At 36.6% G+C, this 15,006-nt stretch overlaps 1 protein-coding gene across 2 annotated transcripts in view; it reads right to left on the bottom strand.

The window, feature by feature from the left end:
• Positions 1 to 9,705, bottom strand: part of LOC113053342 (diacylglycerol kinase beta-like) — an 86,981-nt gene extending 77,276 nt beyond the window's left edge. For both annotated transcript variants that reach the window (XM_026218278.1, XM_026218277.1), the window contains exon 1: positions 9,347 to 9,705. The gene's annotated coding sequence lies outside the window, so the exon portion shown is untranslated. The remainder of the gene's footprint in view (positions 1 to 9,346) is intronic.
• Positions 9,706 to 15,006: the final 5,301 nt, after the last annotated feature.

The raw sequence follows: 15,006 nt of genomic DNA on the forward strand, positions 1-15,006 counted from the left end.
ATTGGCATGTCACCATATTCTAATTTGTTGAGATTGAAATTTCTTGAATTGGTGGGTTTTTGTTAAATGTGAACCAAATCATCACAGTTAAAAGGACCAAAGACTTAAACTACTTCAGTCTGTGTGCAATGAATTTATTTAATACCCAGGTTTCACAATTTGAGTTGAATTACTGAAACAAAATTTACTTTTTCACAACATTCTAATTCACTGAGAAGCACTTGTACTATTGTAACTGATAAACAAAAAATGAAAGAGCAAATAAAGGGCAAAGTATGGCCATCTGTTGTGAATAGATATAGATAAAGATCTTGGTGTAGGTACTAGTACAGCTGTTTTGAAACAGAGAACTGAGTGGAATCTTGCCTGTTATTCTCAAGTCCCAAAATAAATCATCCAACCCAACTAAACTCTGAACTGACTTGTATTTATGGACCTTTCAGACAAGAGAGCACACACACACACACACGCTAATATATATTTAGCATTTTAAAACATTATTTAAAAGCCAATATAATCATAAATACGTGCATATAACCTCACTTCAGAAAAGACGTCCGTAATTCATATAATTTCTTCAGCACTAGAACAGACACAGAAACACAATCCTCCAAGTAATAATTCTAAAACAATAGTTTTAATCTCATATTTGATCAGTTTAATGTATTTGAAAAGAGTGATGCATAAATTATGTGCCACTCCTGGATAAAACCACATCAGCAGAAAACAGGATCTTAATTGAAACATTGCTTTAAATTAAGTTTGATCATCGATGATTATCTTTGTATAATTAAATGATCTATTCAGTAATGAGGAATCAGGCAAGCTTGTCTGGTAGCAGACAGAATAACAGAAAGACAAATAAGTCAGTGATAACTCATGGAAACACTGACATTAGTGTGTACTGTAAGCATAAACAGCTTACATTTCAATTAATAAGAGACTCCATATGAAACACCATTGATTTTCCCCCATAACTCATTTTACTTCACAAGGATTTATTGGTCCATATATCAAGGACGTCATTTTTGTTACCATCTGTGACTTCAGAGGGAATTTGCTTTTCTCTTGTGGAACATTTCACACAGAGAACCAAAAATAGACCTGAATTATTCCTGTGGGACACGACCCAACGCAGTAACTCTGAATTACACACAATATTTTGATTCCCAAAATTAAACACTCTTTTCAGCTTTGCAAAAATGCCATCAATACATGATCTAGGATAAATAATATAAAGACTTGTCATAACTATGCTAGCCACTTGATAGATATGTTCCAAATCATATCCATAGCAAAATTAGTGCAACATTGTAGCGAACAAAAAAAAGGTTGGATTTGAGCTTTAGTGGTCTAGTGAGAAGGCCTGGGTTTCTGCCAACCCTTAAAATAACTCCTGTTTCACACGTTATTCACAATCTGCAAGTCAGAATCAAAATAGCCAAGCATATATTTATTTTATTATAGAGAGTTCAAAGTGGATTTAAAAAATCCTGCTCAGAGGAAGAGGCGCAGATTTCTTCTGCGTTAAGTAGGGTGGGGGTGGGGGGGGTTATTATTTTACAAATCGTAATTTTAGGAATTTTAAATTTTCAAACATAAAGGAAAATCGATTTTTATAAAGCTATTAAAATGATCATAAAATGATTGATACAACAAAATAGTTATTGTTTTTCTGGACTAATGTGTCCAACACATGTCCTGGTCCATTCGATGCAGTAATCATTCATCTTACCTTCACATCCCTCTCTGCCCTTAACATCCCTCTTACCTTCACAGACTTCATTTAAAAGTACATTTGAAAATGTTTCATGTGAAAAAACTACCATTAACCGTTAAGCGTTTTTCACATTAAGAGTTTTAGAATGTCAGCACATTACACTGGAGGGCCATTCGCAGACAGTGGTTTTGCATTCCATTGCACTTCTCTTCCATTGCTTTCCTATGTAAATATGCGCTAGATGGATGTTTTTGGTCTTTGCCCTCATATTTCACATTTTTCAAGTCTGATGTATTGCAGTTTTTAAGATGTTGAAGTGTTGAGATAAAATAGGTTTTCTCTTCCGTATCAAGAAACGCCCTTGCAATATTTATGTAACTTTGGTTAGGGACTTTAGAAAATGTTGGTGTTTATGCAGACTAAGGGCATTTCAGACCTGTATATTGTTTGTTTTGTTCTGAAACAGGGACTTAATTTCTTACAATGTTGCCTTTTCTTCTTGGTTAGGCTTGCTTTCACAAGGCAACATTACAAATTGCACCAACTTTGTGAGTCACATGTGAGTAAAACTGTCCTTTAATTGGTCAAAGTTTACTTGTTTACTTTCCTCATCAAGACTTTTGCCTTTTATCAAAGAAATAATAAAGCACCATCAGGTGTTGATTAAATAATAGGATCAAATTACTGTGCCTCAAACAGAAAGGCTGAAAATTTCGCTTTATCGAGGTGATGTAATTTCCTGCTGCTAGAACACTGCAAAAATGAAATCCGCCTGCACTGTCCTAATGAAATAAGACATGCTGTACTGAGTGCTAAAATGGAAAATGGAAGGTAGAGTCAAGGTGAACAGATGAAAAAAAAACCCCACAAAACAAGAGTACAGACACTATAAACATAACTGTCATCGAATGAGATGAAAGGTTTGTGGTGACGGATTTAATTCTAGTATCGCCACACAATGGAAAATATTTCTGATCCTCCCACCATGCAAAATGCCTTTCTGTTTTCTCTATTCCCCTTTACAGTTAAAAATAACCCAGGTTTCTTCCTGTGTGGGTTTCCCTCATCACTCATAGTATTTTCTCTTGCATCCTCCTCCTGACAATGTAAGCTATACAACCCTACGTTATTACTGTCAAGGACAGAATTCACTAATAAGCCAGTAAAGGAAACGTGTACATTAAAGGAAGGATCAAGAAACAAGGTTAATGGCTGTATTGTGCAAAAGTGTCTGTATGTGTGCTAATGGGCTGCTGGAGCCACGCGCTGATCAACAGGATCGGGCCTCCCTCTGTGTGGAGAGGGATTCTGTTTGCTCAGACAGTTTCCTGGCAACCTGACGTCACAAGTTAGCAGCAAGGAGATGAACTGAAAGCGGTTGTGGGTTTGTGTGTGTGTGCATCTGGAGGAGTTTGTGTGCACTGGTGCGTTATGTGTATGTTCCAGGCCATAAGACGTGTTATCTTTCTCATATTCCCTTAGCATAAACATAAAAAAGGTACAGGAAGTGCACTGCACCAATATTTCTACAGGGAAACCCATATATAAATTGTCCATTTATGCTTACAAACCAACCTAATGGACTTGCAAAACTAAGAGTTTTACATTTATACCCTTCCCTCCCTCACCCCAATATTCCTGCTAACAAATGCAAAAAGCCCTGCAAATTAACCATGCTCCGTAGAATTATTGTTTTGACATGGTGCTTTATGATTATGATTTCTATGTATATACTGAAGCATACTCAACACATTTTCACTTAACAATTTAAGATGTTAATATGACGTAAAAATCTTAACTTATGACATGTATATATATATATATATATATATATATATATATATATATATAACATTTTTACGTCATATTAACATCTTAAATTGTTAAGTGAAAATGTGTTGAGTATTTATATATATATAAATTTATATATATATATATATATATATATATATATATATATATATATATATATATAAATTGTTGCAATTTATATATATATAAATTGCAACATATTTTATTCTTATCCATACTTTATAATTCTGAATAAATATCAAGTAAAAAAAAGAAAGAAGTACATTGCAATAATAGCAAAGAATAGAAACATTTCTTATCATTGTTCTGCTTGATATTTTTGTGGAAACTGTAATTCTTTTCCATTTGATGAATAGAAAATTCAAAAGAACAGCATTTACTAGAAACAAAAGTGAATAAAAGCACTTTTAAACAGTAGCATATACAGTACAAGCAGAATTCACAGCTACAATTTGCAATACATCACAGTAACGCATAAACATGACGACAAACACAAGACGTAGTAAAACACAGCAGTGACAGTTCCATCGACTGTTTACAATCTTTCTCACACTGAATCCTATCCGCTGAACCCTGAAGGTGCTCTTAAAGTGTCCACCTGACTGAGAAGCCAGTGGAAGCTCAAAAAAAAAAACTCTGTAGACCAGACTGCAACAGGAACGTGGTCTAGACTGGGACACAGAGCATGTTGTACAACTATAGGCTTGTTCAGTGAATGCAGATCTTACTCAGAGTTACTTATATTGTCTCTCAGTCCCATTAAACAGAATGAGCCTCGTTATTTTCCCTCTCCCTCCACTCTCTCCTGTCTAGCAGTGAAGAAATGCATGTACCTTATTCCATTTGCCTCTCTGTCTCCAACTGACACTCCATTATCCTCCAGCCCTGGAGTATTTATACCATTCCCTCACATCCCTTTCTCTGTAGCCATCTATATTAGATCTTTCTCTCTTCCTCCCCCAATTCCCTATAAACTATATCAGCTCGGTATATGACGCATCTCCTTTTCATGTAGAATTTATGTGACCATCTTTTTGCATGTACCTCCTTATTTTACCCTTTCTCGGATTTATTATTATAGGTCATTTTATGTAACACACTGATATTTTCTCTATATAATAAGTTAAATAGTTTGTATCAGAATTGTATGATTTTTTTGGAATAATTCCTTACATTTATATAGTGATTTTCTGTGCACTGAACCATCACCAGTGGGGGGAATGTTTGAATGATTTGCACTAAGAATTTTTAATGTGGGCGCAACAGTTTCAGGGTGACAGATGTGACGGACTCCTGTACTGCCCACAGTGGAAAGGAACTTCACGGATCTAAAAGTGGTTTACAGATAGACCAGAAATCTCAGTGGCCTCAGCGATTTTCAGTTGAACTGTTGATGGGGCTACAGTATGAGCAATTTTGGTCCTCCTCACATCATCCCTTCCCACTCTGCCCCTTTCGGTTTCCGATAACCATATTAATCATATTTGCACTATTCATTACCATAAGAAACGGTCTGTAGCTGTTTGTTTCACACACACACACACACACACACACACACACACACCCCTCCCTTTGACTACTGTGTTTAAATTAAATTACTTTTATGGACTAACCCAAACAAACCCTAACCTTATTTTCGGCATATGAAAATATTTAGTCCCTTTTTAGCTCATTCTATAAAGTAGATGCATTTGTGTCCCTCAAATGCATATGGGTAAAAATGTATTTAATATTAACAGATACAGATACATTTACAAACCAAATTATATTGAAATAAATGCTAGCATTTCATCTCTATTCATTCTATACACCCAAAGACAAACACAAAAATACAGAAAAAGCAATAATACTGTGAAATATTTCATTTTAAAATAGCTATGTTCTATGTGAATATATATTTTTTTAAATGCAATATATTCCAATGAATTCACTCTAATATGCTGATTTGATGCATTTTTATAACTTATTATTTTTGTGGAACATATGTATTTTTGTGATACATTTGAAGGATTCTTTGATAAATAGAAAGCACCAAAAAAAAAAAAAAAAACCCTACTCAGATTCATCTTCTGAGTATGACCACTGCACTAGTCTCCTGAACCACCGTGCAGAAGAACACAACCAAATTAGGACATTAATTCCGAAAGGGATAAAGAGAGAGGGAGAGGTGCACTGCTGTCCAGCTATGGCAGTAATATCACACACCTCCAGCGGGACAGCGGACAGGCTCACACACACACAGCTGATACACAGGAGAATGAGACAGTAGCTGTGATGAATGAAGAACCTGTGGAAACTAGTCGACCAAACAATGGGAGGTTAGTGAGCGGCACAGATATACCAAAATCCCAGCTTTCATAAACAGGCCGTTATAGAATTAAACAACACGGCTGGGCTGCAGAGGTCACAGTCCAGTCAGAGCCAACAGCGGCGCTGACATGTGCACCCTTCACCACTCATTACAGTTTTTACAGTTTTGCTAACCCACAAAGAGTTGCTTGTCACAGTTTGAAGTCTGATAAGGTATGGTGTAATATTTTTGTCTCAACTTCTCCACAGATAGTCTCTGCGGTCGGGCGTGCAGCCGGCAGAAAGAGCTCTGACAAAGTGGATGAGAGTGGCAGCTAAAGATGAGACATTGCCAAATCATAGGGAAGAGTCTGGAGGAGACCCGATAGGTCCATTTCACTGACAGAAAATGGCTTTTCCCATGAAACTCCCAGTCATGTGCTTACAGAATTATAAGAATGGGGGGAGGGTATATTGCAACAAGTCTAGATGGTTAACTTGATAACATCTCTTCTTACAAAAACATTTTCTTTTTCTGTTTTAAGCAGTGCATATTTATTTCACCACTCATATTAATAGGTTACAATTTTCACACAATGTGTGAGAGGACCGTGGGGGTGAATACAGTTTCAACACTTTTTTCTTTTCTTTTTGTCATTGTTGTTGTGTGTAGAGATCTGAAGGCAGTACAAAACAGATCATTTTTCTTGAAACGATCAAGTTTGTAATAGTCAATGTCACAATCTCAACAGCCATTTTATAATCAGCCCTGTGATGTCCTATATATCCATAACACTTTATATCCTCTCTACACACATATAATACATATTTTAAACTCCTTAAAATGTATATTTATATTGGTTTCAATTTATGTTTTAAATGTATGGCCAAAGAACGAACAGTGGAACAAATCAGCAAGAGAAGAAACAACCAATTATCACACACACACACACACACTAGAACACACAACTTGAGCAGAAATGTCATCTGATTGATGGATGCACAGGGGGTATTTAGGTATGGATCTTCTTCTGGGCCTGTGCAGGTATTGCTGTCAGGGTAAAGATTCATTTTTTCCTACTGATTTCACAGAAGCAGAATCAGCTAAGCATATCGAGGCCTAAAGAGCAGACAGAAGCGTTTAACCAGCATTTCTGTTGGTGCTTACTCCATCGCTGTTTGGCCTATCCGATGCATTTACATGACATGCTTTTTAGAGTTTTCTCTTCTCACATCAAACACAACTCGGTGACTCTCTAAGTGCGAGCAACCACAAAGCAATCTTTGTGATGTTCACAACTGTAATTACTTCCAGCTGCATTTACCACTTATGCATTAGCAAAGTGTTTGCCTGAACTGAGACTTAGCATAATATCCTTAATGGTCCAAAACAATGTAATGGATGGTTGCCTTTGACATGCACTGCTGAAATTGAGCAATGCCAAATAGGCATACATAAAGCAATCAATCTCAAAACACAGATATCCCATTATTTAGGCATATGGGCTGCTTTGCAGTTGTGCCAAATCGGAAAATCGATCTAAAGAGTCTCTTTTTCTCTTTATAAATGTTTAAATGAAGTATAAATAAAAGTAAATGATGCAGACATACATATAAAAAATATAGAAATTATATTTACAGCAGGGTCAAGTTTTATTTTTATTTTACTCATATGAATAAGTGGAAGAACACAGAATAGGGAATAAATCTAGCCTTTTACCATTCCTTAAGTGACTCTCTGGGCTGAAAAAACATGAGCAATCTTTTCCTCTTTCCCTCTCTCTCTTCTCCTGGGGCCTGCATGCTCAGAAAATCCTGGGAGTATTTACAGAGGTTGGATGTCATGGCAACAGGAGGGTTTGGTTCGAAATTGCAATGCAACGAGATGGAAAAGCCAGGCCATACCTGCTCTGAGTCACAGCTTAAGGGAAACCTACTGCCCTTCAATCCGGTCCGGATGTCTATTAATGGAACTCAACATCAACAACAGAGCGCTAACGATGTGGCAGACCAAAGGTGAAAAATGACTTGATTTCCATATTTCTGAATTCAGAAAAAAAGTAAAAAATGAATGCAATGATAATGTATAAGAAATATTATATGAAATGAATGCAATTTACATTATGCAACAAAACTACATATAATTAATATGCAATTCTTCTTATTTTACAACAACAGGAGAGACTTATACCATAAAAAACAACTAAAACTGCAGAAAAATATATAATTATATTCACATAATTAATATTTTTGTTACATTTAATAATATTATTACTATTATGACAGTACAGTACAGTAACTGATCATGACATGGAAATAGAAAGAGGAAATGCACTAAGGTACTGAAAACCACAGTACTATATGGTATTTCTAAAATAAAACAGCATACTCCCTTTCTATTTGTTTTGAAAACTTTCACACTAAAACAGACCGTCTGAGTGGCTTTCGTAATGTGTGCTTCCAGTGAGGACTCCAGGATAAATCACTGTGCTTCTCCAACAGACAGAAACATATTCATCTACCCGAGAGCAGCATAGTAAAGATGAGAGACAAGCCAAAGACAACAGTATGATCAGTGAGTGTTTATTCAGGCTCTCCGTTATTGTGGACTCCATTAAGATACTCCGCTGCTGACTGCCGTTTTTGACCTTGGGTAGTGTGTCTTTGTTTCTACCCAGTGTGTCTTTTTCTAATGAATGAGAGCATATCTAACTGCAAACATGCATCCAAATATTTAGCCCTTTCTGAAGACTGACAACATGAATTGTGTCTTCAAGCAGCTACAGCGAAAAACTCTCTCTCTCTGACACACACACACACACACACACACACACACACACACACCGCACACTGTTTCTGCTCCACAGATCCTATTGAGACATGAAGACCCTGTGCCTTTGGTGATTACATGATGAGCAGTAATTAAGCAAGCCGATTTGAGATTTAGGAGCATCTCCCAATTACATGACAGCACAGGTTTGTGAAGAGAATGAATCATCCCACACATCAAAATTGATTACATTCCCTCACAACAGAGATTGTGGGTCGCTCCAGGACATCACGGGAGATGACAAACAAACCTGGTCAAATGGTCGAGCTGCATTCCCCACACAAATCAACAGAATCCATCAACAAACCATCTATCCATCATCCCATGGCACTGATCTCTCAAGTGAGTGTGAAATATAAACACTATCTGCACTCACCTCTGACATGACAGACAGACTATGACAATACAGACCATAACAAAAGCACTTAGCAGGAAAAATCCTGCACGTGAACTCTACAAAGCACAGGAAACACCCCAAATCATCTCCTGTGAGCAACAGAAAACCAAAATAAAGACAAAACACACCAATTAATTCAAAAAGCTAGATAAATGAGCACGTTCTGATGCGACAGTATCATTTGTTGACAAGAGAACAGACAACGTGAGAGGAAAACAAGGGTCACTGGCTCAGCAGATTGCACTTATAAGTAAGTGAGCGAGCAGAAAACAGATGTGTGTGAGAAATCGTCCCCTACCTCTGCTTGTTCAGGTGATGGTGTGCGTCAAATTCTGCCTGATCTGAGTGCTGTCACGTTCACGGCATGGATGGGCTCACAAACAAAATGCTACAGGCAGTGGTGGAACCAGCTCAGTCAGCGGCAGAAACATCCCTTCCCTCCTGCATGAATTAATGAAACCTTCTCTCGCTCGCGCTCGCGCTCGCGCTCTCTCCCTCTCGTGATTATCCTTCAGTGTTGTACGCAACACTCGCCTTTGGCTGTAGCGGATGAAAATGTCCCTGCACTTTCTTTTCTGACAGCCTGTTTACAGAGCTCTCTGCTTCTCTCGCTCTCTTGCTCTGCACACACTCTCGCTCATCAACAGAGCAATATCAAAGTGCTTCTCACAGGGCCAGCCCTCCCCCTTGTGAACAACCCTTACCACCACAGTTAGTGCCCTCTCCAGTTATTTTTTTTATATATATAAAATGTGCTTTAATGTAGAATAAAATCTAAAATCATTTATGTCTTTAATGCCTTTTTGGAAATAAAAGAAAACTCAATAATGAATAAAGAATCTTGAATAATGTGACAATTGTATTGTTTACATCATCTTTAAAAAAAATGGCTTCAAAAGACATTAAAATAGCCTTTATGCAGTCATTTACTGATTGAATACATGTTCTATATTTTGCTTCTTCATTTATTTTATACAGTAGGCCTACTGTTAAAAAAATGTGCAAGAAATTAATACTTTTATACAGTAGCCTAATGATGCATCAAATATAGATGTATAGATATAGATATTTATGTTAAGGTTTTTTTTCACAGCTTATACTAGGCTATATGCATGGTTTCAACAAACATTAAATCGGCACAACTGAAAATGCACCCCTTTACAATGCAAGTAAACCACTCTCATATGCGACTGAATCTTCTGGGTGACTAAATCATTTCTTTTGTTATATTCTTCGATTTCAATCCTCAGTGTGTAAGTTGGAGGCTAAGTACAAGTTTAGCACAGATATATTTTATCCATAGTTTCATCTTTACTTTTACACTTCATCTCAATGGATGCACAGCACACCTGTGTTTGGCATACTGTAAACTCCAGAGTGAAGGCGCACAACTCACCATCGCTTTTCTGAGAGCAGTGTTTCTCACATAGAAACAAAGAAAGAGATAGAGAGACTGATAGAGTCTTATACTATGCAGAATTGATGCGCTACATGTTGTAAACAATATTCTTTGTTGTAATTTGCTGTAAAATGTAGAATTATTCAGCTTTTAAGAACAAATAGAAGATATGCCGGTTTCTCCAGTAGTGGACAGAACTAATACACAAACTGCTATCTCATTGGCTGGCTCTCACCTTTCATCCCTATTTTGATTTAAGCAAATCAGTCCAAGCGAATGCTGACAACATGATTAATATTCATGAACCCAGAAGCTTAATCCTTGGTGCACTTTTCTGTTATTAGTAGTAGAATTAGTAGTAGAAAGAATCTTCTTCCTCTTCTTCTTCTTCTTCTTTTGTATACGGTGAACACAAAACACAAAAACAGCAGTAGAACAGCAATGATAATAACAGCAATGCAAATAAACAGCAATGAAAATAAACAGCAATGACAATCTGAAAAATAGTAGTAGTATTTAAGCAGTACTAGCATGCATAATAATAATAATCATAATAATAAAAATGGTGATGATAACAATAATACCTTGATGTGATGAAAGGCAACATTAATATCAATAAAAAAGTAATACTAATAATAATAATAATAATAATAATAATAATGTAATAACAATAGTAATAATAATAATGTAATGATGACTCACCCAACACTTACCACACCTATCCTCCCTTCTGTGTCAGTGTCATGTTTTTTTTTTTTTCATTCACAGTATGATTACTTTATGTAAGCTGAGGTGGTGCATTAAAAGAAGGGTGTGGTGCATTAAAGTGTTGTATATGTTGGGTGCAGATTTTATTTAGTTATATCTATATGTTTAAAGTATATATATTTAGTGTTATGAGCTTCATTAAACAGTTACCGTCCTTATACAAAATATCATCACATCAACATCATCTTATTACTGTTCAATGTTTCTATGATATTAATAATGATAATAATATTGGAAACACTCATAGTATTACTAAAAACTTGTGTAAATATGTATAATAATATGTGAATAAATAAATAATTGGGACGAGTGTGTCAGATTTGTAAGAGTTAAATGAGGTCTGATCTGTTGTGTTGTGGTTTCGAAGTATAATTCTAAGGAGGTGAAAAATGTTCATTGAACATAACTGAAACCCCGTAAACCCCAAGACAGCAGAATGTTAAACCTTAACGTCTCTCCCTATATTAATCTTGTGCAAAAACACACAAAATAACACTTCATCTAGACATTTATACTCCTTCTACAGTCTGATGCAAAGCATGCTGGGAACTATAAATCTGTTGCAACTTAGTCAAAAGTTTAGCTTACTACAATCAGATTTTGAGTTCACGTAACTTTTTTCTATTAAGTACAAGGAACTTTCAGAAGGTTATACACAGGAATTACACAGTAGAGATGAAATAATAACACTAATATAAGAAACACATAATATTAAATTATGCAGTAAGAAATTTAAAACAATGCAATATACTATTTGGTGAAACAAACTCATTTTATTACATTAATTTAAACTGTTTGGTTTTACAGCAATTAATGAGCCCTTATAGGACATTTCCTGTTTCAAAAGAAAAATCCTTGTCAACACAGAAAAAGACAACAGTGCTTGTTGAATGTTTTCATGGGGGCTTAAGAAAACCATAAACACAAAATTGATTTCAGTTATGTCAGTTGGGAAAGTGAGCCACAAAGCTTTTATTCAATAGAAAATGTGTATTTCAGATTTCAAAAAATATTGATGGGACATTCATAGATACTGAAAGTTTTTTTGTTTGGCACTTTTTGTATATAAGCCGCTTTTTGGAACCTTTATTTTTAAGACCGTAATAGTGAGAAACTTTGTCGATGTCACATTGGGATGATATAATGGTCCCTCAATGGATGATGGGATGAGACCAGGGCTTATCAGCTGAATAGGGAATTAAGCTGTAACACCATCACTCCATCACTTAATTTGACAAGCAGAAAAGGGGACAGAAATAGCGCTGGAGCGCTCCTCCCCTGCTCCGATGATCAAAAGCAGACTGTTTATGTCTGGCCTGACTGTCACTTAAGGTATGCCATCCCCTTATCATTTTTTCTATTTTTTAAAAAGGAGAGCAATCATGAATTTGCTCTAAAAGACCTTTTTAGGTAAGTGGTTTCAATCAGAGCACATGTGCTGACCCTTAAGCCTCTGGCTTGTTGAGATTTTGCAGTTGAAGGACACCGAGAGATTAGATCACACACTCTTACTATAGACAAAAAAGGAAAATAAGAAGACTAAATGATAAGACGGTCCTCACTGGGATCATTTCAGAATGGTAAGCTGGCTGTCTTGTGCATACAGTAATCAGTGTTTAGGAAACGTGTAGGAGTGTCAACATGAGGAGACGTCTGTATTTCCTAGAAGAGTGGTAGAGGTAACAGAAGAACCGCATCAAAATGCTTTTTGCACTTGCACAAAACAGCACATTATCAGAAAAACCCACAAAGTGTTTTCACATGGTAAAATAGACACAATTTTTAAAAAGACGAGAGAAATGCAATAAGGAGAGGAAAATGTATATAGGTCTACAGGGCTGCGTAAGGTGTCTGTTCTTTGTCTCTGGTTTTCTCTAGTGCTCTCTCGCTTTCTGAGGGGACTTTCCCCTTCGCTGTTAGAGCTGGAGGCGTTGCCTTGTGCCAGCAGAGTGTATGCTTTCACTTCCTGTCCCTATCTTATTGTCCTCTTTGTTTGAAGAAATGGAAAATACTGTAATGAACCAAGATTATGAATGAGAAATCTCAAGGTCGGTTCTCTATCTATCTATCTATCTATCTATCTATCTATCTATCTATCTATCTATCTATCTATCTATCTATCTATCTATCTATCTATCTATCTATCTATCTATCTGTCTGTCTGTCTGTCTGTCTGTCTGTCTGTCTGTCTGTCTGTCTGTCTGTCTGTCTGTCGGACAGAAACAGGCGTTTGCTTCTGAATCCAGCACTGGGTTGATTATGATCCAGTGTGGGATCCTGCAGAGTCTGTGGGGAAGACAGCAGGGTACCGGGAGAGAGACCCTCACACAGTGTCCAGAAGGACAAGAAAGAGCTTGGGGGTGGAATTTACTTGCTATTTTTATCCCTCCAGCTGTCCCATCTCCCCAGTGAGCGGAAGTGCTGTCCTTCGCTCCTCACCTCAGAGTCCACTGGGAGCGGTCACCTCATTCTCATCACGAGTGAGAGCACCCTGGGAATAAAACTTCCCTTTCTCACTTTTTTCCCCCTCATTTACTGTGCAATCACGCATGAACACGACAGTCTGCAGTTGTATCTTATGGTAAAAGCAAGACTGTTCATGCTCTCCTGCCATTGCATATGCCACTTAGCATCAATTGCCTTGTTGGACATCTTCCAAAGAAACATATAGTAGGCCTTTAGCAGTAGTAGTATGAGTGTGTGTGTGTGTGTGTGTGTGTGTGTGTGTGTGTGTGTGTAGGAGGAGTGTGAATTGTAAGACATGCATGGAACAGTATCAACAGACAACGCAAAAGAAGCTGAAAACAGACTGCAAATCATACAAAATAATATTTTGTTACATTTCTGTCAGTATATGTCATGAATAGTGGTGTATCTGGTTGCATGTTGTAGTTATCACTTTTTAAGTTGTTAAAAAAAAAAAAGACTCCCACACTATAATCAGAAGACACTATTATGATACTGGCTTCTCACAAATCCCACTGAGGAAAGATTTGGGATGAAGCCTATAGTAACACCATTCAAAAGTTTGAGTCAGTACAATTATGATTATTATTTTTTAATTAATAATTGTATTCAGTGAAGAATAAAACAAAAAGCTAATTCTGAACATATAAATGCAGCACTGGTAAAACAGACTTAAAAAACTTTTGAATGGTAGTGTATAGTTAAGTGAATACACCATAATTATAATTAGAAAAATGTGCAGGATTTAAGGTTCACTTCATGGAGTATTGCATTTCAGCAACAACAGGAAGGGATCTTTCCCAATACAGTCTCACACTATGTTCCAATTAAAGTGTAAACAATCCAGCATTTTAATTCCAAATTTCCGCACTATTAAGTAGCTACAGATGTGAAATTAAAAATAGTAAGAAGACAGATTAGGAATGTCCTAAAGGCTATAATTTTAATGGGGGGTGGGGGATCAGCTCTGCATTAATGCACAACTTAGCGGGTGACAGACAACCATGGCTCCATTACATCTCCACCCCATAATGAGATCCAATGCTACATCACTGGGCTGGCAGGCTCATCCCCAGAGACTCCAGGACAAGAAGAAGGGGGAGGAGAAAGAGAAGATTCGCACAATGAAGTAGCATTGCACAAAACAAATCTAACAAAGCTGAAAAGCTTACATTTCATAAAAACATCAGGCTTATCCAAGAACATTATAAAGGGAATTCTTGGCCCACATCGACTGTGTTCAAAAAGATGTTTTCAAAAGAAGTTGCAAAGAACATAATACATCATGGTTAAAAAAATAGAGTCTCGATAAAGCAGGTCTAAGG

This window comes from Carassius auratus, chromosome 34, assembly GCF_003368295.1.
Source record: "Carassius auratus strain Wakin chromosome 34, ASM336829v1, whole genome shotgun sequence".
Classification (NCBI taxonomy): Eukaryota; Metazoa; Chordata; class Actinopteri; order Cypriniformes; family Cyprinidae; genus Carassius; species Carassius auratus.